Raw genomic sequence first — 21,582 nt, forward strand, 5'->3', positions numbered from 1 at the left:
CAGATTCTATGTGCTAGGAAACAGAAATATCTCCATTCACCTTAAAAACCAGATGTATATTACTGGTAAGAATGCCAGATTGGAAACTGTAGATGCCTTCTATATCATTAATGGTGGCATGTGTGTGCTTGTGCCTTTGTGTTGCTAGTCAAGCTATGCTGATCCCATTAATTTCATGGGTTTTTTTTAAAGCAAAGAGTACTCAGAAGAGATTTTGCTAGTTTCTTCCTCTGAAATATAGTCTGCAGTACCTGATATTTGGGAGCCCCCAGTGGCACAGTGGGTTAAACCACTGAGCTGCTGGACTTGCTGACTGAAAGGTTGGCAATTCAAATTTGGGGAGTGGGGTGAGCTCCCACTGTTAGCCCCAACTTCTGCCAACCTAGCAGTTCGAAAATATGCAAATGTGAGTAGATCAATGGGTATCATTCCGGCGGAAAGGTAATGGCGCTCCATGCAGTCATGTCGACCACATTACCTTGGAGGTGTCTACAGACAACGCCGGCTCTTCGGCTTAGAAATGGAGATGAGCATCAACCCCCAGAATTGGACACTACTAGACTTAATGTCAGAGGAAAACCTTTACCTTTACCCTACATGATATTCATTGGCAGTCTCCCATACAAATACTAACCTGGGCCACATACAAGTACTAACCAAGGCTGAAGCTGCTTAATTTCCAAGATCAAATGGGATCTGGTGTCTTTTGGGTAGAAGAGGGAATATCAGTAATTGTTGCTTGTCACACACCATAGTTACAAGCAACACTTGTTGAAATTCTCTCTTTAACATAATGCTTAAAGGTACAGGAGTTCAGTTTTCACACTTAGAACTCGAATCTCTGGCCATGATCACTGTTAATAGGTCTAAAGTAGCTGTAACCCCTTAGGGGGTCTCCATGGGTGTCTTATGGGACCTATGTAATGGTTTTAAATAATGCTATTTCTTGTGTCTCAATGTAGTCGAAATCCCTCGCTGTTCTGCACTAACATTATATGAACAGAGACACGCACATCTTATATACATCCCAAGATTTGTGTTGACAGAGAAATCATTCAGCACTCCGAAAATAAAATGCCAGGGTTGCTCTGTTTTATCTTTGGAAAACACACATCTACACAGAAAGAGAGACACACCTAACAGAAGCTCTTTCATGTTGACAAATTTGAGTTCAGAACAATCAACTCCTGCGGTAAGCAAGCACGTTATGCAGGAAGGCTATGGGAGAGACAGGGTTTTAAAAGAAGAAAGGAACGAAGATGAGGACAGAAATCAATGCTGAAATGATAACAGCCATAATCATCATTTAAATGAGGCATTAATTGGAGGATTTAATTAGTCCTGTGGGGTGGCACAGAAAATGTTCTCTCCATAAATAATTTACCATAAAATTGGCTGTAAATTTTTTTCTGTCTTTTAAATTTGTTGGCAACGTAAGAGCTTTAAAATTCTCCAACCTTCTGGGAACAGCTTGTTGTAGGTGGGTGAAAGAGATTGAAACTTGTTGGTTTTAGAATGAGAGGAGAAATACTGCAGAGACTTAGAATACAGAGTTTCACCTTCTGTGATTAAGTGTGAATCTACACTTAAGAGTTAATGCAGTCTGACACCATTTTAACTGCAATGGTTCAGTGCTATGGAATTATGGGGATTGTAGCTGGGCGAGGAGGCAGTACCCTGTGGCAGTGAGAGATAACAGCAATGTAAATGAAACTGCAACATAGTATTGAGCGTGTTGTTGAAGGCTTTCATGGCCGGGATAACAGGGTTGTTGTATGTTTTTCGGGCTGTATGGCCATAAAAGGTAAAGGTAAAGGTTCCCCTGACGTTAAGTCCAGTCATATCCGACTCTGGGGGTTGGTGCTCATCTCCATTTCTAAGCCGAAGAGCCGGCGTTGTCCGTAGACACCTCCAAGGACATGTGGCTGGCATGACTGCATGGAATGCCGTTACCTTCCCACCAGACCTATTGATCTACTCACATTGGCATGTTTTTGAACTGCTAGGTTGGCAGAAGCTGGAGCTAACAGCGGGCGCTCACTCCGCTCCCCGGGTTTGAACCTGGGTCCTTTCGATCTGCAAGTTCAGCAGCTCAGCGCTTTAACACACTGAGCCACCGGAGGCTCCAACCTCACAACCTCTGAGGATGCCTGCCATAGATGTGGGCGAAACGTCAGGAGAGAATACTTCTAGAACATGGCCATACAGCCTGGAAAACATACAACAACATAGCATTGAGCCATTGCCACTAAAATGATGTCAAACTGCATTAATTTTATAACGTTGATGCACCCCAAAACAGGGTGGAGGAAAACCATGTCCTGGGGCTGAAACCAGATCCTTGAATTCTTGAGATTGTTTTGCCACCTTCCCCATGACATTATCACTTGGTAGTTAGTTACCTATATTTTATATGGGATTGTCCTATCCTAAAAGGTTGAAATACAGCTCTCATAGTTCATACTGGCAGTTAAGGCCTGCTAGATAATGCTGGTAATTTTGGTTTATGTTCTCCAATTTATATAATTGCCCTCTTGCTGTTATTTTGTCTTAAGATGAAAAGCACACGTCTGCATTTTAGATGGAATAGGAGTCAGCTGGTTTTCCCTGTAATAGGCAGTAAGAGCACCTAAAGCTTCAGGGCTACAAAGTGGAGTCCACAACATGCGAGTGTGGAGAAGACCAAACCACAGACCACTTACTACAATGCAGTCTGAGCCCTACCACGTGCACAATGGAGGACTTTCTCACAGTGACACCAGAGGCACTCTAAGTGGCCAGCTTCTGGTTAAGGAAAATCTAGTATAATGTCATGTCTTTAACTTTGTGTTTTTAAATACTTTATAACTATATTCTCAATTTATTTCTGACACGATAAATACATAAATAAATATTTTGTCACTGCCCTACATACACACCTCATTCCCAGAATGATTCCACTATACATTTATGATGCCCTGAGATGTTTGTACAAAATGCATGCTTAAGCGCGATCCACCCTGTATATCTCTATTCATCCCATGTACGAGAAGGGGTGAATAGTCAGTTCATCCATACAACCCTGGTCTATGTTAGGGTTGGGAATCAAAATATTTTGATGCCTGATGTGAAAAATCCAGAAGGCATCTTTCTCACACAGATTAACACAAGGTTCATCCCAAAATCTTCTTCATAAATATCTGATTTATTTCAGGGAGCATTGGGAAGACTTTCACAATGGACTACTATCCAACTATCTTTTATTTTATTATATTTGAGGGGCCTAAAATCTACTTCTTTATTTGGGCTTTCTCTCTCCCCCACCCAATATTTTAATTAAACATTTTAACAATTAAAAACATACAAAAATAAATGCAAGAATACTTAGAAATGTATGAACACAGACACACTTAGATGATGACAGCCCAAGAAACATGTTTCTATGTACAACTCTAAAACCACCACTGTACACAAATTAATTTTAAAAGTGGATTTACTGCTTCTGTTTTGTCATTTCTCTATAAATTTAATGTCTTCCATTATATCCAACAAATTGTTTATTTCTGTTTGTTTTAACATTTACAAGCGAATATCCCAACATTTTATGTCTCTAAACGTATACATATTGTCTTTACCTTTCCCTCCAATATGTATGGATAAAAAAGCTTTCCCTGTTTCTGAAAGAGTTCCCAATAACTTATTTTTCAACAACATTATTAATTTGTCAATTTATATTATTTCCCACATCTTTACTACCCTTGCACTTTGCTACTCTGCTGCTGAATACACATGCCCAGTGTGGAATGAATGTATCTCACCATGTTACAACAGTAGGTGTGGCTCCTCTTAATGAAACATGCCGCATTTTCACAGGATGTCTACGCCTGTGGAAATATGGAACGACTATGGAAAGGCCTGGACTATGACCTTGGATGGCGTGATTTCTTGTGTAATGTATTGTTTTAAATGTCCAATATGTCGGATTTGAATCTAATTTAATTTTAATGTCTGTATTATATGTTTTTAAGGCATTGAATAATTGCCTTTATGTAAGCCGCCTTGAGTCCCCTTCGGGGTAGAGAAAGCCAGGGTAGAAATAGAGCAAATAAATAAATAAATAAATACATAAAATGCCCTACACCACTGGAGAAATTATACTGTTTAGCTGGTATTGTACCACCTGACATCCGTTGGGAAGTAGCAGCCTGTAATGAAAGGACCAAGGCATTGACATCTCTGACCTGACCCATCCTCTGTTCGGATATCAGCCAGCAAGCCAACGGCTTAAATCAAGAAATAGCTTCCTAAGAGCTACAGAGATACTTGCAGAAACACCTCAGCAAGTGAGAGTCCAAAAATGGCAGGTTCAAACCCAGAACCTCAATCAGTGGCTGAGATCGGATGAGAAGCTCCCTCCTGGTCATACAAAAGACTGGGCAACTTGGAAGGTGCTGAACAGACTGTGCTCTGGAACCATGAGATGCAGAGTCAATCTTAAGAAATGGGGCTCCATGACATGCGAGTGTGGAGAAGAGCAAACCTCAGACCACTTACTACAATGCACTCCAAGCCCTGCCACATGCACAGAGGAGGACCTTCTTACCACAACACCAAAAGCACTTGAAGCAGCCAGCTTCTGGTCAAGGGAAATTTAGTATAATGCCAAGTTGTGGTTTTTCTATATATTATAACTGTATTCTTAATTCGCTTCTGTCATGATAAATAAACAAAATACTTTTCCATCTTTGAAAACACTGGATAAATAATGCTTCGGTCTATTATTTAGTTATGGTTGCAGAGGGATCAGGAAATTCCTCTTTTTTATATTGAGTTTATACTTTGACAATTTTATAAATGCCGTGCTGGTTCCCGCTGAAATCAAGAGTTAGCCCACTGAAATCCATGGGACCTAAATTATTCATCACTAACTTAAAGCCCACGTTTTCCAATAGGTCTATTCTAATTAATATTGCATCTGGAACCAACCCCCAGTTTTCATCTCTGATTCCCTTGAAAAAAAATGAACTGAAAGCTTACATGTAGGCTTCCCTTTAAAATATATATATTTAAATTCATGCACTTCCCACAGGCATTTTATCTCCTGTCATCAAACCATCTTCAAGATTATTTCCCAGCAGCTGTTTTTGAATTCTACAAAACCTTTGTCAGTCTACATCAGATGAGCAATCTGTTTTTCCTCCTTCTTCCAGCAGCTTACTTTACACACACACTCATATACACTCATGCTGAACACAAATGACTTGACCAAAAAAGGGGGAAAGCTGATACAGCTATATTTTGACAATACTATGGGATTTTTCAGCCAAACTGCTTATTGTTGCTATGCTCCCAACATGGTTGCTAAGGGGTTCAGAGCCTGTGCATGTCAGAACGCTTGGGTACTTTCTTGAAGTACTTTCTCAACTCATTGAAGGTTAATCTTTCAGAGAAGTGCCGCTGTTCAGTTTTATGAGGTGGAACTTCAGCAGAGAGTGAGGCTTAATTAATGCCGGAATTTGACATAAATGGAGGCTCAGACTTAGCCATTTTTTTTTATTTTAGTGTCAATGACAGAAGACAAGTTTCTTGGGCTCCTGGTTGAGGTTCCTTCTCATGTTCGAGAACCGCTTCTTTGCAACATTCCCATAAGACTGCAGTAAGCATTAGGCTTGAGCGCAGATCCATTGTTATCCATTTCCTTCGGCTTCTTTGGTTTGTTCAGGTGCCCATAACGGCAAAGGCCCAGCCCTTATGGATTCCCATCCAAAAGGAGACCACGTGGCAACTGATCTCGGCTCCTTCTCCCCTATTTGGCATCACAGTTTAATATTTTTTGTTTTCCTCTATTTTCCTTTATTTTCTTGATTCTTTTTATTTAGTGGGACTGACTGGGAGTCTTCAGAGCACTGAAGTTTGGGAAGTAGTTGGCAAGGGAGACAGCAGATATTCTCTCTCGCCCCGTGACTTTGGGGGAGACAGGGTGGCAGCAATCTTCATGTCAAACAAGCTCTCAAACTCAGGGCAACAATGTTTATCAACTGGTTTGCCAGAAATATTGCTGCTGCTCCAGCTCTCCAGAAAATATGGGGCGGGCAGGGGGTCAGCAATAGTCCAACAACCTCATCTTAAAGCGTATGGAGCAGCTGGCTTCTTGAAGTGATTGGAGAGACTGAGAAGAGGTCTTCCCCCCTCAAATACAAGACCACCATGTGAATATGATCTCGGGCCTCAGAAGGATGTGTGGCAAATTTGCATACATCCAAAATCAAATACGTGAATGCCGAACCAGCAAATGTGTACCACAAATGTGGTCTCTGAAATGGTCAATCAGAGCCATACATCGGCAATAGAAGAAACAGGTGTTCACATGCATATTCACAATTATATTTTATTCTTTAAAGAGGTTTTTGGCTATTCTATTTGATAAAAAGCCCTGTGGATTTTGGTCCTTATATTATTGATTAGTCTTCTTCTGGCGCCTTCAGTCTATCAACAATTTCTGGAATGGCTGAAAATCTTTTTCTATATAACTGGACTGCTTCACAATATAAAGGTTTCAGAGCCATAGCCAGCATTAATAATAATAATAATAACAACAACTTTATTCTTCTATCCAGCCCCATCTCCCCGAAGGGACTTGGAGCGGCTCACATGGGGACCAAGCCTAATATTGTAATACACAATAGAATGCAACCACATGAATACATTTAAAACACATTGACATAAAATCATAGAGCATATAATATACATACAGCTTTCCTTTCTAGGTGAGACTAACACATTTACAGATGAGGCTTAAAAAAAAGAAAAGAATGCAAAATCTGTTATTTCTTCCCAATCAAGATATTTCTAAGCTTTTTTAACATAAGTTCAATAATTAACTTTAAGTTAATCAGACCTTTTACTCATTTAAATCAATTTACCCATTTTCCTTAATTGAAAAATAATGTCTTTAATTTGATCCCTTTCCCTACTAAGCATTCTGCCACCCTTGCTGTCAAAATTATGTAAACATCTGTTTTTGTCTTCACATGAGCAGTAAAACATTATAAAGATAATGGTGGTGTTGAAAAATGCAACCTAAGGTAGGGAAAATCTTGGCTGACCAGAGGTGGATTCAGGGAATGAAGTGTGGAGTAAGAATGAACAGTGAAAGATCATCAGCTACTACTGTTTTTCTTTAGAAATCATAGTTAAAATCAACCTCACATTCTTTAAATTCAAAGAACTATGTTACATATTTGACATCTATTATTCAAGAGAGAGAATTGGGCCTAAAAGAAACAGGTGAATGGGCTCAAAGGCTATATTTGCATTACGTCTCACAACCACATCACACTGTATGGAAGAGAAAAAGAAAATATTGAGAGCAAGTCGGTTTTTTGAAAACAGAGAGCTTAACTATGCAACAAGAGTAATCCAGATTAACTGTTACTCCATTGCCATAGAGAGTGTTGTATTGTGAGAGGTGAAACATTGAATTCTTAGCAAATGATGGGAACCCTTACAAAATTTCCAGGGGTTCCTGGGAGGAAAGCTATGAAAATCAAACATATGCAGCCAAAGGTAGTTTGTTATTTGGATGAAAAACCAGAATGTTTCCCCAAAGTCTTAGATCTCGGAAAATATTTTTGAAATATATATCTTCTAAAGAAATCTAGGAGGCCATAAGGGACAATTAACGGAGTAAGCCTTCCCAGCTGTCAGCAGGTTTGAACTCCAGGGTTCTGTGTTGCTTTTTGTTCTTACTGCATGGTTTCTAAAAACAGGATCAAAAAGCTAAACAGATTTTGTTGTTTTTTTGTTCAGTTAGTGTTGTTTCTGATGATGTAGGAAACAGTTGAAGCTATATACGAATGACCCTAGATGGGGGTAACCATAAAGTGATAAAGTACAGTTTGGGCTTTAACTTCCAGAAGTATATATGGTCTTGTTTGCTGCTGGGAATTCTGAGAGTTGTACTCCTAAGAGGTAACTTTTCAGAGTTTTGCAAGAAATTCCTGTTTTTTTTAGACAAATAGGGGTTGCCTCTAAGAGCTTCATGATAGAATAGTGGGGCATTTTATATTATATCTTGCTTCCATCATGGAAGGTAGCCAGTTAGCAAAGGTACTATCAGGTAAATACTGATCCACACATTTATATGGAATATCCACAGTATTAGAGTAGAAAGACAAGATTCAGGATGCTATAAGTGCATTCTCCATGCATAACCTGTAGGCTTGTGTACAGATTTGATCTGGACGGTTCCCTTTAGCTAATTTGGCTGGTTTGGCTTGTTCAGATGGCAGTAACGGCAAGGGCTCAGCCTCCATGTTTTTTTCTGGCCACAACAGAGTAGTGGCTGTCAAAAACCGGCTAACTTCAGTTACAAGTGGAGTGCGGGAAAGATGCTGCCGCTAGAAGGAAAAGCACAAGGGGGGAAAAGGCACCACTCTAGGGCCTGCAAATCAAGAGAAAAGAGAGGGCTTTTAAAAAGATGCCCAGGGTAGGATAGTTCCAGGTTGACTGCTCTTCCATTCCTGAGAAGTGGGGAAGCCTCCTTAAAATGCCTTGGAAAACTGAGTGCCGCAGGGAAAGAGTGCTGTGTATGCACTTGTCCCCTCTAGCGTAGAAACAGCTTTAACTAATAAGCATTAAACCTGAAGCAGAAAGGAGATTGAAGCGTGAGCGGGGGTGGGGGGGGGAGGGGAGGCACTACTCTAGGGCCTGCAAATCAAGAGAAAACAGAGGGCTTTTTAAAGGAAGCCCAGGGTAGGATAGCTCCAGGTCGATTGCTCTTCCTTCCCTGGGAAGTGGGGAAGCCTTCTTTAAAATGCCTTGGAAAGCTGCATGCTGCAGGGAGAGAGCGCTGTGCAAGCACCTATCTCCTCTAGAGTAGAAAAAGCTTTAACAAAGCATTTAACCAGGTCTCCTCTACAGACAGAAGGGAAAGGATTGCAGAAAGAGTGGTATCTTGGCTCAGACGCTTTTAATCCAGGTCTTAATGAAGCATATAATTGATAAACAATGCTTAAAATCATGGGAAGCGGAGCCTGGGAAGTTCCATCCCCCCCCCCCCCATAATGGGCCGAATCTTTTGGCTTCCTGGATTGAAAACTCCTCCCAAATTCAAGAGGATCCCAAAAAATGGATTGGGACCCCCACCGAAATCTGGGACACCGAAACAGATCACAGTTTACATGGATTGCACAAGCCTAATAACCTGTGAATTTATGAAAATTCAACAAGAAAGTTAGGAGATTTTGATTTCTGCTTCATTGCACTGAGATCCATATGTTTTTATTCTCACTCAATCTTTTGGTGGTGTCAGAGTTACATGAGCCATCCTGCATCTGCATATAATTAATGATTTCATTCTTTTCAACCACATTCTTAAATTATGTTAAAAGCTTTGTGGGATAGATACGTTTTGTGTTCATGCTTTGAGTCTTATTCTTTCCCTTCCTTTGCAAATTCCGTGTCAGGTTTCTTAGAAGGTTATATTCTTGAACTTTTGATCAGAGATTTCAACCTGATAGATTTGCAAAATGGCTGCTGCCTTGTAAAAAGTTCTACTTTGATCTATCAACTTGGTTTCAACAAGGCTTATTAAGAGCAGAGCTTGGCAGATCAAAAGAAAGCACTTTGCAACAAACCTGAGCTGGATTTAAAGCACATTTCAGGTGGCACCTTACAGTGAACTCTGCATCATCAATGGTTCCTTTGTAGGTCAATTAGCAAAGTGCTTTACAAAGTGCTAGGATGGTAACTTTCAAGGACCGTGAGTTGTACAGTATGATCTCCTTATCTATGGATTAAATATCCATGGTTTCAATGCCTCTCTCGGGATCTCATCATAGGAGGAAATTTTAATGTCCTAGGACACTTCTGCCTCAGTTGAGGGATAGATGGGCACACAACACATCACACAATGTTCCTCAGCTTCCAGAAGAGGTCCCGCCCCCAACTAGTGTGGAAGCGTCCTAGGATGCTTTCTCATCAACACGGGAAGGTTCCCATGTTGTGGTGGCTTCAATTGAGCCAGCAGACATTTGCTCCGATTGGACGATGCTTCCTTCATGTGATGGTGGAATTTCCAGTGAAATTCTATATTATATTTTTAGACCAAGTATAATCAAAATATAGGGTATGCAATTATCCAGGGTTCTGTATCCACTGGGTATTGGGGAATGTATGTTCTGCTGATAAAAGAGGGGGCGGGGTCATGCTGTAATTTGTTTTGAAAAACTACAGGATAAATAAGGTTCTTATAAATGGAGAAAGGGTCCAAAATAATAGGGAAAATAGGATAAATTAGAAATGACCAGGGAATAGGTAAAGGTAATGTCAGGTTTTCCCCTGATATTAAGTCTATTCATGTCCAACTCTGGGGGTTGGTGCTCATCTCCATTTCTAAGCCAAAGAGCTGGCGTTGTCCATAGACATCACCAAGGTCCTGTAGCCAGCATGACTGCATGGAGCACCGTTATCTTCCCGCCAGAGTGGTACCTATTGATCTACTTACATTTGCATGTTTTCAAACTGCTAGGTTGGCAGAAGCTGGGGCTAACAACGTAAGCTCACTCCACTTCCCAGATTCAAACCGCCAACCTTCTGGTCAACAAGTTCAACAGTTCAGTGGTTTAATCCACTGTGCTATTTGGGGCTCCAACAAGGGAATATGAGACTGGAAAAATGAAAGTGCCATTGCTGAGATTTTCCATTTTTCCAGATCAGTGTATCTTAATATTCTTTCTGTGGAGGGGCAAGCCATGATGGTTTCAATTAGATCTATGACATGAGCTTTTATTTGACTCCATCCCACTTCATCAGATGCATCAGGCACCAGACACATCTGACAGAAGGGTGAAGTTCATAAAAGGAAAAAATAAATATTCCATTTGTTGTTGGGTTTTTTTCAAAATTGTGGTACATTTCAACATAATTACCATCTTCCAGTTATGTTAAACAATAATAACGTATGCCAATTGAGCAAAGGATATTCGTAGAGAACTTTGCAGGCATAAAGGAGGTCTTTCCATGCCACCATGTAACCATGATATCTTGCCCCCGAAAGAACCATCTGTGATTTGGAAGCAAACAACAGAGGAATACTTTCCAAGTGGCTTTGATTTGTAGTTCTAATTAGAAATGAAATATTTTTTTATTATGCAAATATTTGCAATCTGTTGCAACCATAGATTTTGAAAAAAAAAACCTAGTATCAAACGTACATATATTTTTAGCTTTGCAAATAGGCTACTTACCAATAAATCCATTATTTCCCATGCAAATATTTTGTCGCTGTCATTTGCTCTCTTTCTATAATTAAACCTGAGACGTTGACTCCTTTTCCATTCTGCCTCGCAAAGCATCCCATGAAGCCTAAAAGCTTAAGTTTGCACATCGACTTTCCTTGCATTTTCTCATATATCATGAATTATTTTGTGGCACAGACGTATCAGGGGATGAAAGCAATGAAATTTGAACAAATACCACTGCTAATAAAATACTCTGATATTCATGAAACACATTCCACCCAAGAGAACCTTGTGGCTTTGTCTGTGTAACCTGATGTCTCGATAATATACCAAGAACTTTGAAAAAAAAAGAAGCTCGTGGCTGTTTAAATGTTATGCATGATCTGCACAGAAATACAGGTGCATCCTTGTGATACTTTCTGGGGGTTTAAAATTACAGCACATAGCACAAAAAACAACACATAGGAGAATTTAGATTGAGGAAGGGTTTTGAGCAAGGTGGCTCCCTAGACCATCCTCATCTAAAGATGTCCAACATAAATTATAATGAATTGATTTATTATGCACATGAAAGCTACATTATGCAGATCAGATGCTTTTATAGTTCTTTTTTAAACTCTCTCTCTCTCTCTCTCTCTCTCTATATATATATATATATAGTTTAAAAAAGAATATATATATATATATATATATATATATATATATTCTTTTTTAAACTCTCTCTCTCTCTCTCTCTCTCTCTCTCTCTCTCTCTCTCTCTATATATATATATATATATATATATATATATATATATATATATATATATTGTGTACAGGTGATATAGTTCACCTGCAATCTAAGAACACTACCAATGATGGACCTGGAACTGACTTGGCACACAGAACCCCCATGACCAACAAAAAATACTAGAAGTCTTTGGAGGGATTTATAGGAGTTGTAGTTCACCTACATCCAGAGAGCACTGTGAACCCAAAAGCCAATGGATCTGGACCAAACTTGGGATGGATACCTGATGCATCAAAATTTAATTACCTGAGGAGTTTGGTAGGGATTGACTTTGAGTTTTGGGAGTTGTAGTTCGCCTACAACCAGGAAACTGTGACCCCCACCAACGATGGACCTTAATAAAACTTGGCACATAGAACCACCATGACCAACGGAACATACTCGATGGGTTTGAGGGGAACTAACCTTCCTTTTTGAGAGTTGCAGTTCACCTATATCCGGAGACACTGTAACTACCACTGACAATAGACTGGGACCAAACTATGCACACAGAACCCCCATGATCAACTGAACCTACTGTAGGGGTTGAGGGGACTGACTCACCATGATGAGAGATGTAGTTTACCCTGAACCCCACCCATCATGTAGCTAGAGCAAACTTGCCCAACATGACAAACTACGTACTGATGGAATTTGTTTCCTTGATTACCTTTCCCCAAAAGGTTTGTACCAGCAATCAGATGCTTTTCCAAACTATTAAATTATGAATGTTGTTTAGCTCATTTTTTAAAATGAGCTAACGGTTAAAGCACTGAGCTGGAGACCAAAGGGTCCCAGGTTCAAACCCCAGGAGCGGCGTGAGCGGCCGCTGTTAGCTCCAGCTCCTGCCAACCTAGCAGTTGAAAACATGCAAATGTGAGTAGATCAATAGGTACCGCTCCGGCGGGAAGGTAACGGCACTCCATGCAGTCATGCCGGCCACATGACCTTGGAGATGTCTACGGACAACACCGGCTCTTCGGCTTAGAAATGGAGATGAGCACCAACCCCCAGAGTCGGTCACGACTGGACTTAACGTCAGGGGAAACCTTTACCTTTTACCTAGTTTAAAAACCGGGAAAATAACATGTAGAGCACCCACTTTGACACCCACTGAATTCAGTGAAAAATTTAAACACGTGATTACGCATTTCTCAGATAAATCAATGGGATTTTAAAAAGCTGAATAATGGCCAAAATGTTCAACAAAATAATTAAAATTCTGCACTTCCAATTAAATACATCTCATCACAATAGACACACTAGACACAACTCACTATAATATACTTACACCTGTTTATTCTGCATAAATTAATTTGTTTTTTTTAACCCCACTCCACCCCACCCACCAAAAGCCACATTGTTGGTGGTTCTCTATAATTGAAAGACTTTTGTGGAAAGATTCAGACTTAATTTGAGTAAACTCCCTGAATGAATAGGCTTGAGTCAGTGTTCCAATCATAGAACAATGCTTTGTTCTATTGGATTGAGCTCTTTCTTTTGGTTTATAACAAAATATTGTAGTGTAATGAGAAATGATAATCAACTTAATTATGTTCCTCTGAATCAGATCAATGGCCCAACTAGTCCAGTATCTTGTTTCCAAATTAGCTGATCAGATGCTCCTGGAAAACCTTTTAGGAAACAAGAAGGAGACATTCCTGCCAACAATGGGTATTTATAGATCTTTTGATATCGCAGGCTTCATTACCATGTGTTTGTCTAATGTCTTTTACAGGTTATAGATTAGACTTCCATGATTTAGCATTCTCCAGATGGTTTGAATTACAGGTTTCATCAATCTCCACCTTGGATAGGCAATAGTCAGGTGTTACAGGAGTTGGCTTCCTAACCTTCTGGAAGGCCCAGAGTTGAGGAAGGTGGTACTCAATGGTTAGTGGTAAAAGAAAAACCCAGAGTCATGCCACTATGAACCAGTTTATTAATTTAACTGTTCATCCATTGCTTTAGAACCATAGAATCATAGAGTTGGAAGAGAACTGGTGGGCCATCCAATCCAACCCCCTGCCAAGAAGAAGGAACATCGCACTCAAAGCATCCCTGACAGATGGCCATCAAGCCTTTGCTTAAAAGCCTCCAAAGAAAGAACCTCCACCACAGTCCAGGGGAGAGAGTTTGACTGCCGAACAGCTCTCACAGTGAGAAAGTTCTTCCTGATGTTCAGGTGGAATCTCCTTTCCTGTACCTTTAAGCCATTGTTCCACGTCCTAGTTTCCAGGGCAGCAGAAAACAAGCTTGCTCCCTCCTCCCTATGACTTCCCCTCACATATTTATACATGGCCATCATGTCTCCTCTCAGTCTTCTCTTCTGCAGGATAACATGTCCAGCTTTTTAAGCCACTCCTCATAGGATTTTTTCTCCAGATTCTTGATCATTTTAGTCTCCCTTCTCTGGACACATTCCAGCTTATCAACATTTCCCTTCAATTGCGGTGCCCATAATTGGATACAGTGTGATTCCAGGTGTTGTCTAACAAAGGCAGAATAGAGGGGAAGCATGACTTCCCTAGATCTAGACACTAGACTCCTATTTATGCAGGTCAAAATCCCATTGGCTTTTTTAGCTGTTGCATCACATTGTTGGCTCATATTTAACTTGTTGTCTATGAGGACTCCAAGCTTTTTCACATGTACTGCTGTCGAGCCAGGCGTCCCACATTCTGTATCTTTGTATTTCATTTTTCTACCTAAGTGGAGTATCTTAAAAATACAATTGAACATTTTTTAAAGTTGCGGAATTACTCAAGAGAGATGATTTTGTAATGTTAGAAAGCACAACCTATAAATGCTGTGAATGGCTATTTCAAATGCGAATATACAGAACTTTTAAAATTAGAACCTGGCTCTTGAGAAAAATAACATGCTTCCATCCTTAACACAACTTTATGTTCAGTAAAAGTGGGAAATCCCCAAATACCTTTAAATCTACTAAAATAAAGGTCTAGTAGAAGAGAGGGAGTTTGCCCTTGAGTTCAGACATTTCCCAGTGTGCAGAAGGATACAGAGATTCCAAATTAGAAGAACTCGTTTTCAGATAGCCAAAACCACAGTTTCCTTTCTTTTTTTAGCACTGTAGTGTGTAAAGGAACAACAAAGCCACCCACCATGCCTTCTAAATTTCATTTGTCATGCTCTCATGGATTCTACCTCCAACGCCAGTGGCTTGTATTCTATGATGAGAACTTGAGGCACTACACAAGGCATGGGCAAAGTCCAGATGTTTTGGACTTCAACTCTTACAATTTCTAACAACCAGTAAACTGGCTGGGATTTCTGGGAATTGAAGTCCAAAACACCCAGAGGGTCGAAGTTTGCTCATGCCTGCTCTACACATAATCTAGCCACTGGTTTTGATTTGAAAGTTCTGCCCTGTCCTAATCAGGCTTCAATTTAATTCTATTGTTAGCCCCCACTAGTATAAGCAGAATGAATCAATAATAATAATAATCTGGTCTCTACATTATCTAACCATATTCATTCTTATAATTAATCCATTCAAGCACAGAAATAGTAATGCTAAACACTAAGATGACCATACCATGATGTAACATAGTTCCTATCAAAGCATTTCATGCAAGTGGATCCAGTCTCTTTAACGAAAGGCAGAACACTGCAATACTGAATTAAGTGACTGACAATCGAAATATACCAGAATCCAAACAAGCAATTGGATTTTCTATGGAAATCTGTTGCTCAAATTCAAGTTAACAGAATTCGAAATGAAATTACTCCAGTGTGACTTTGTTCATGTCTAGGCTTGAAAGAAGCAGCTTACAGTGATTTGCATTTGCTTAGCTCTGGGACTAGCACAGACTCTGTTCTGCAACTTCCACTCAATCTGCTGGCTCTTGCGCCTTTCCCGTTAATTCTTGAACTGCAAATCTGTAAATGGACAGGTGTTATACCTCTGACGGCTACTACACCTTTGCCAATTATTTCTCAGCCTACAAATCTTTAAATCAACAGTTGTTCAAAAAAGCCTAAGAATATCTGTCTTCTCTCCCTACAGCCCAAAGGAAATGCATGAAGCACACTTTGTGTTTGACTCCCTAAAGAGTGAAATGGGGATGTTAAGCATTACAATCAATTTTAGATCCCTACTAGATCAACTTTTATCCTTGTATTTGGTTCACAGATGATGATGATGTACATGAGGATATAGAATAGAATAGAATACATTTTACTGATTAGCCCTTAAGCCGTATCACAATACCAAAACAAACAACAAGGCTTGATAGGACTTGATGACACTCGATATAGAACATTAAAACAAGACACTTATACAGTAAATAAATAAGATAAAACTGAATATATACATCATATTTCCTTATCACCCTTACAATTTACCATGCTGATGTAAAAACTGCAAAGAATTCTCTCTTCTGCCTATTGATTTTTTTCTCTCCAGATGACAAATATTGTTCCATATTTGTTCTATAGACAGTTGATCTAATGGTTGCCACCTGTCCAGGACTGGACTGTCCCAAAACAGTATTACTGTTGAAATTTACATTTTCAGTATTCAAGATTTGGTATACCACTGGGCTTGGAGACATATTGTAAACTTTTAATATAAAACTGAATAAAAATAACATGCACAACCAAATCTTGGTGATGAAAGGTTATTAATGTTAAAAAGTGGTTGTGGGATACCAATCCTTTTTGTGTCAGAAAGTATAGAGAAATGCCATGACCTGCCCATTTCCACCACTTCAAAGAGGTGATTAGGAACCACTTTTCAAACACCTTGAATACCACTCTGCTGCTCATAGCCATGGATAATTCTCCTCATTTACAGTTTAGTCCCTCTTGTTTTTCTGTTGTTCCTATCTAGACAGATGCCTTCTCAGAGGTTTGGGTTTGCTAGAGCTGTGTTGCATCCAGTGGCATCACAAGTGTTGCTATTAGGTGCAACATGGGTTCACCACCGTGGACTGTCTCCTGTGTCAGATCAGACCACAATATTGAAGGTAAAATAATAGAAAAATTTGATAAAATCAGCAACAATAACCCCATCGCACCAGTAATTAAACAATGGTGCACAATGAAACCTTTTGATTCAAAATGCCACTATAATGTGCATTAGAAAGTTCAAAAAGTAAAACAGCAGAGTTTTAGCCACTCTGTAGGTGCATTGAAACACTACATACAAAGTGGGCTTATGAAAAGTGTTTTTGTGGTTTTACTTTTAGACAGATTTTTTAAAATAAAAAATAATACATTTCTGTTGCAACATGTAATAGCTAGTAATTTTGGTGTCACCCGCTCTGACTGGGTGCTGTTTGCACCCCAGGCACTCTCCTAGTGATATCACTGATCGAAGCTCCAGTTGTAACTGTATCTCAATCCCTAGGTCCCTTTTCCACTTTTCATAGGTGTTGTGGGTACTCTGATAAGGGCACTCCAGAAGAGTGGCAGCATGCTTGCATCAATGCTTCTTGACTTCTGTCCTCCATATCTGTATGCATTTATAACTGAGCAGGTTACGCTGCAGAGTCAACAGTACAGAAGGTGGGAATGCAGAGCCTAGCACACATCCACAGAAGAAAGCACTCAGAAAGTAGACCAGTGAAGGCACAACAAACCTTCCTAGGGGCATTGTGCTAATAAGTCTCACTTATCCTCCAAGCTTTTGGATAATCCAAGCCATTTTTGTAGTCAATGTTTTTAATATATCATGATATTTTGGTGCTAAATTCGTAAATACAGTAAATACAATAATTACAACATAACATTACTGCGTATTGAACTACTTTTTCTGTCAAATTTGTTGTATAACATGATGTTTTGGTGCTTAATTTGTAAAATCATAACCTAATTTGATGTTTAATAGGCTTTTCCTTAATCCCTCCTTATTATCCAAGATATTCGCTTATCCAAGCTTCTGCCGGCCCGTTTAGCTTGGATAAGTGAGACTCTACTGTACAATCAGTACAAGTAAATACCGTACTTGAAAACAGAAATACAATCATTGTCGCACACACAGATACTATGAAGTTTTAATTTGTTTTTATCGAAGTGTTTTGGATTTGTAGAATTTGTCCCCATAAAGATGAGATTCAGTCTGATCAGAAAAATGGATAGCCCTGCACCTCGGAAAGCCATTCTTTATGTTGTACAGAATGATGTGGTGAAATAGGCATTCTAGTTTGTCTTATCAGTATAAGAGTTCCTGTTAGGTAAAGGTAAAGCTTTTCCCTTGACATTAAGTCTAGTCGTGTCCGATTTTGGGGGTTGGTGCTCATTTCTATTTCTAAGCCGAAGGGCTGGCATTGTCCATAGACACTTCCAAGGTCATGTGGCCAGCATGACTGCATAGAGCACCGTTACCTTCCTGCCAGAGTGGAAACTATTGATCTACTCACATTTGCATGTTTTCAAACTGCTAGGTTGGCAGAAGAGTTCCTGTTACAAAGGTGCATTTCCTTCCCCTGAGCAAAAGCAACCTGAAGAATTCTAGGCTGTCTAACCCATTTCATTGATTTCCCATTTTTTCACTTCTCATTAACCGAGGCAATGAACCCCCATGTTCATGCATTATCTTTGTGCATGAGAAGGAGTCACATTGCACCAAATTCTATGCTACAACCTTAACTTAAAAATAGAAATTTACACAGATTAATTTTGCCAAGGTAAGTCCCATGTGTGACTAATCCTGCAACTAGTCTCTTTTTCCTTGGTAGAGTAACCTGATTGTCAAAGCATTTTTTTCATTGAAGATGCACATATTAATGAGCTTCTTCATATTCCTGTGTACTAGTTTGCAAAACATAGTAAACCTTTAGCTGGAGATACAATCAAAATAACAACACTTGACACACAAAAGTGGTACAATGTAGGATTCTACCAGCTTGTTCTGTGTTTTGTGTAGAACAAGCTTTAGTAATCAAAGGTAGGCCGTGTGATCATACCTAACATGAGGGACTAGAGCTTTGATAGCACAGAATATGACTTTTAGGCAGCTATTTGACCCAGCAGCTTTTTCCCTTCTGATAATTTAAAATGATTCTCTGCACTACTTGGGATATGTTTGTGAAAAGCATAGTTTAGAAGAAGGGAGCAAAAAAGTTGCTGCTCCTCAGGACACAAAAGGGAGAAGAAAATACCCTGAAACAATTAAGCAATTCTCAAATCCCACCCAACAATCACTTTTATTGTGCCTGCTGAGAAACAACTTCATTATATCTGCCTGGTTAGATAAGACAGCATTTCTGATCCTGCTTCCCCATGTGCCTGTCTCCCTTTTCTTTACTCCCACATCTCTGCACCACTGTGTCAACTGACATTATGCCTGCCAAGTCTGCCATGTGTAATATTTTGTAGCTGGAGGCATCAAAATTGGTTTGCAGGGAGAAGTGGAGAAGGGTGTATGAAGAGCTGGGACTAATTTCTTGTGGTGCATAAAAATTCTGCCACAAGTATCAGTCCTTTACACTCACCTTTTCTCTCATTACAGGAGACTCAATCCAATTTAATATTGAAATTAATTTCTAAAATGGAAGTCCACATATCCATCACATACAGACATGCGTAGAGAATGGTTGTGGCTAGGAAGACATATGCAGACTGCACTATTTTAAGGATGAACCTTTAGGGCAAAAGTGGGCAAATGAAGACTCAGGACATCATGCAGCCCCTCAAGGCTTCACTTATAGTTCCTGGCTGCTCTAGACCACACTTATACTAGCCTAAAATGGGTAAGTTGTCTTTATCAGAAGCTTTCAGGGGTGGCAATTCTCCTTTGCAAACAGATTGCAGTGACACTTCCAACATTGTTTTAAATCAACAAAAACAAAAAAAAACAACAACAACTAGAAGTAGACTGTGGAACATTTCAGTAGTTTTAGTGGCTCTTCCAGAGGGTTCTAGAAAGTTGTCCACCCTTGCTTTAGGGTTAGCTATGGACAATAATATTCTTGGCACATAGATATTGTGGGGAAAGCTTTGAATCCTGAAATTCTACATATTAACATGGCTTTTGAAAGTCAGAGAGTTGTGCCATGGGAGAATTGCAATACATTTAAAACTGGAATAAAATCAGTCATGCTCAAATTCTGCCTCCCAGTCCTTCATCAAAATTGCTGGCTAAAAGCCAGAAACTCCACACAGACAGTGAAACAAATCAATTATATTAAATGTTTTTGGTCACAATCTTGATTCAAGAAACATATCTGGTTGAAACACATTCTATCCCATGTACTAAACTGAAATACAGAGTAAAATCTGTCCACATTTGTAGAGGGATATAAACTAAACATGCCGAAAGAACATGCAGAAGAAAAACAGTTCTCTTTTTTTTTGGTGAAGGTCTTTTTGGGGAAACCAGAAACTGGTAAGCTAAGCATCATCTCCTGGGCAACAGAAAAGGCCACAGCTTCTATTTAGGCAGAAATGTTCTCTTGGAGGGAGAGGCTACACATTTATGAGCAAAATCTCCAGACCTCTTGAATGGCATTAGGAATATGATCAAATCAAAATGACTCATCCAACCATCTACTCAAGCATGCTGCAGCATAGTTTCTTCCAATTGGTCATATTGATTGGGGATGTCAGGAGCTTGGGGTGAAATGATCTCCCCAGCTTTTCTCTCCACTGGTCGAATTTCACAAATCCTGCAACAGAAGTTGTCAACTTGTAGAAACAAGTAATCTAACCATATTTCCAAAATGCACACTCTTCCTCATTCCACTTCCCCTAGAGACTTTTCTTCCAGTGTTTTAGTGCCTCAGCTTCCACTAACACCATAATACGACCCATTAAAGTTAAATAGTTAGGAAAACAAGCAAATCTATCTACAGACCCACAAAGAAAATCCAACAAATTCTACGGTCAGCAAAGGACAAGAGGGACCCTCTCACCTCTGCAGGAATCTATCGTATACCATGCAGCTGTGGACAAATCTACATAGGGACCACCAAACACAGTGCCCAAACACGAGTCAAAGAACATGAAAGGCACTGCAGACTAACTCAACCAGAGAAATCAGCCATAGCAGAGCACTTGATGAACCAACCTGGACACAGTATATAATTTGAGAACATAAAATGCTTGACTACTCCATCAACTATCATGTCAGACTACACAGAGAAGCCATTGAAACCCACAAGTATGTGGACAACTTCAAAAGAAAGGAGGAAACCATGAAAATGAACAAAATCTGGCTACCAGTATTAAAAAAAAACTCAAAAATCAGAACAGTAAATAAGAAGCAACACTCTGAAAACAGAGGAGTTCCAGACATGAACCAACCAGGGGCAGCTAATGACTCTGAACAAAGCCAGGAAGAAGCCAGGAGATGAAGCTATTCAATGCTAATTAAGGTGATTAACTACAACTTTCACACTGGCCTCCAACTGACAAGAGTTCTTCTCTCACCCTGGACTTTCCACAGATATATATAAAGCTTCCTTACTTAGTTTCTCCATACCTCACAACCTCTGAGGATGCTTGTCATAGATGTGGGCAAAACGTCAGGAGAGAATACTTCTGGAACATGACCATACAGCCCGGAAAATATACAACAACCCTGTGATCCCGGCCATGAAAGCCTTCAAGAACACAAGCAAATTTT

The 21,582-nt window shown here is 39.7% G+C and overlaps 1 protein-coding gene across 17 annotated transcripts in view; it reads right to left on the reverse strand.

Moving 5' to 3' along the window:
• The window catches only part of srcin1 (SRC kinase signaling inhibitor 1), a 366,662-nt gene that overhangs the window by 101,931 nt on the left and 243,149 nt on the right, over positions 1-21,582 (reverse strand). The window lies entirely within an intron of this gene.

The sequence above is a fragment of the Anolis carolinensis genome, chromosome 6, assembly GCF_035594765.1.
Source record: "Anolis carolinensis isolate JA03-04 chromosome 6, rAnoCar3.1.pri, whole genome shotgun sequence".
Classification (NCBI taxonomy): Eukaryota; Metazoa; Chordata; class Lepidosauria; order Squamata; family Dactyloidae; genus Anolis; species Anolis carolinensis.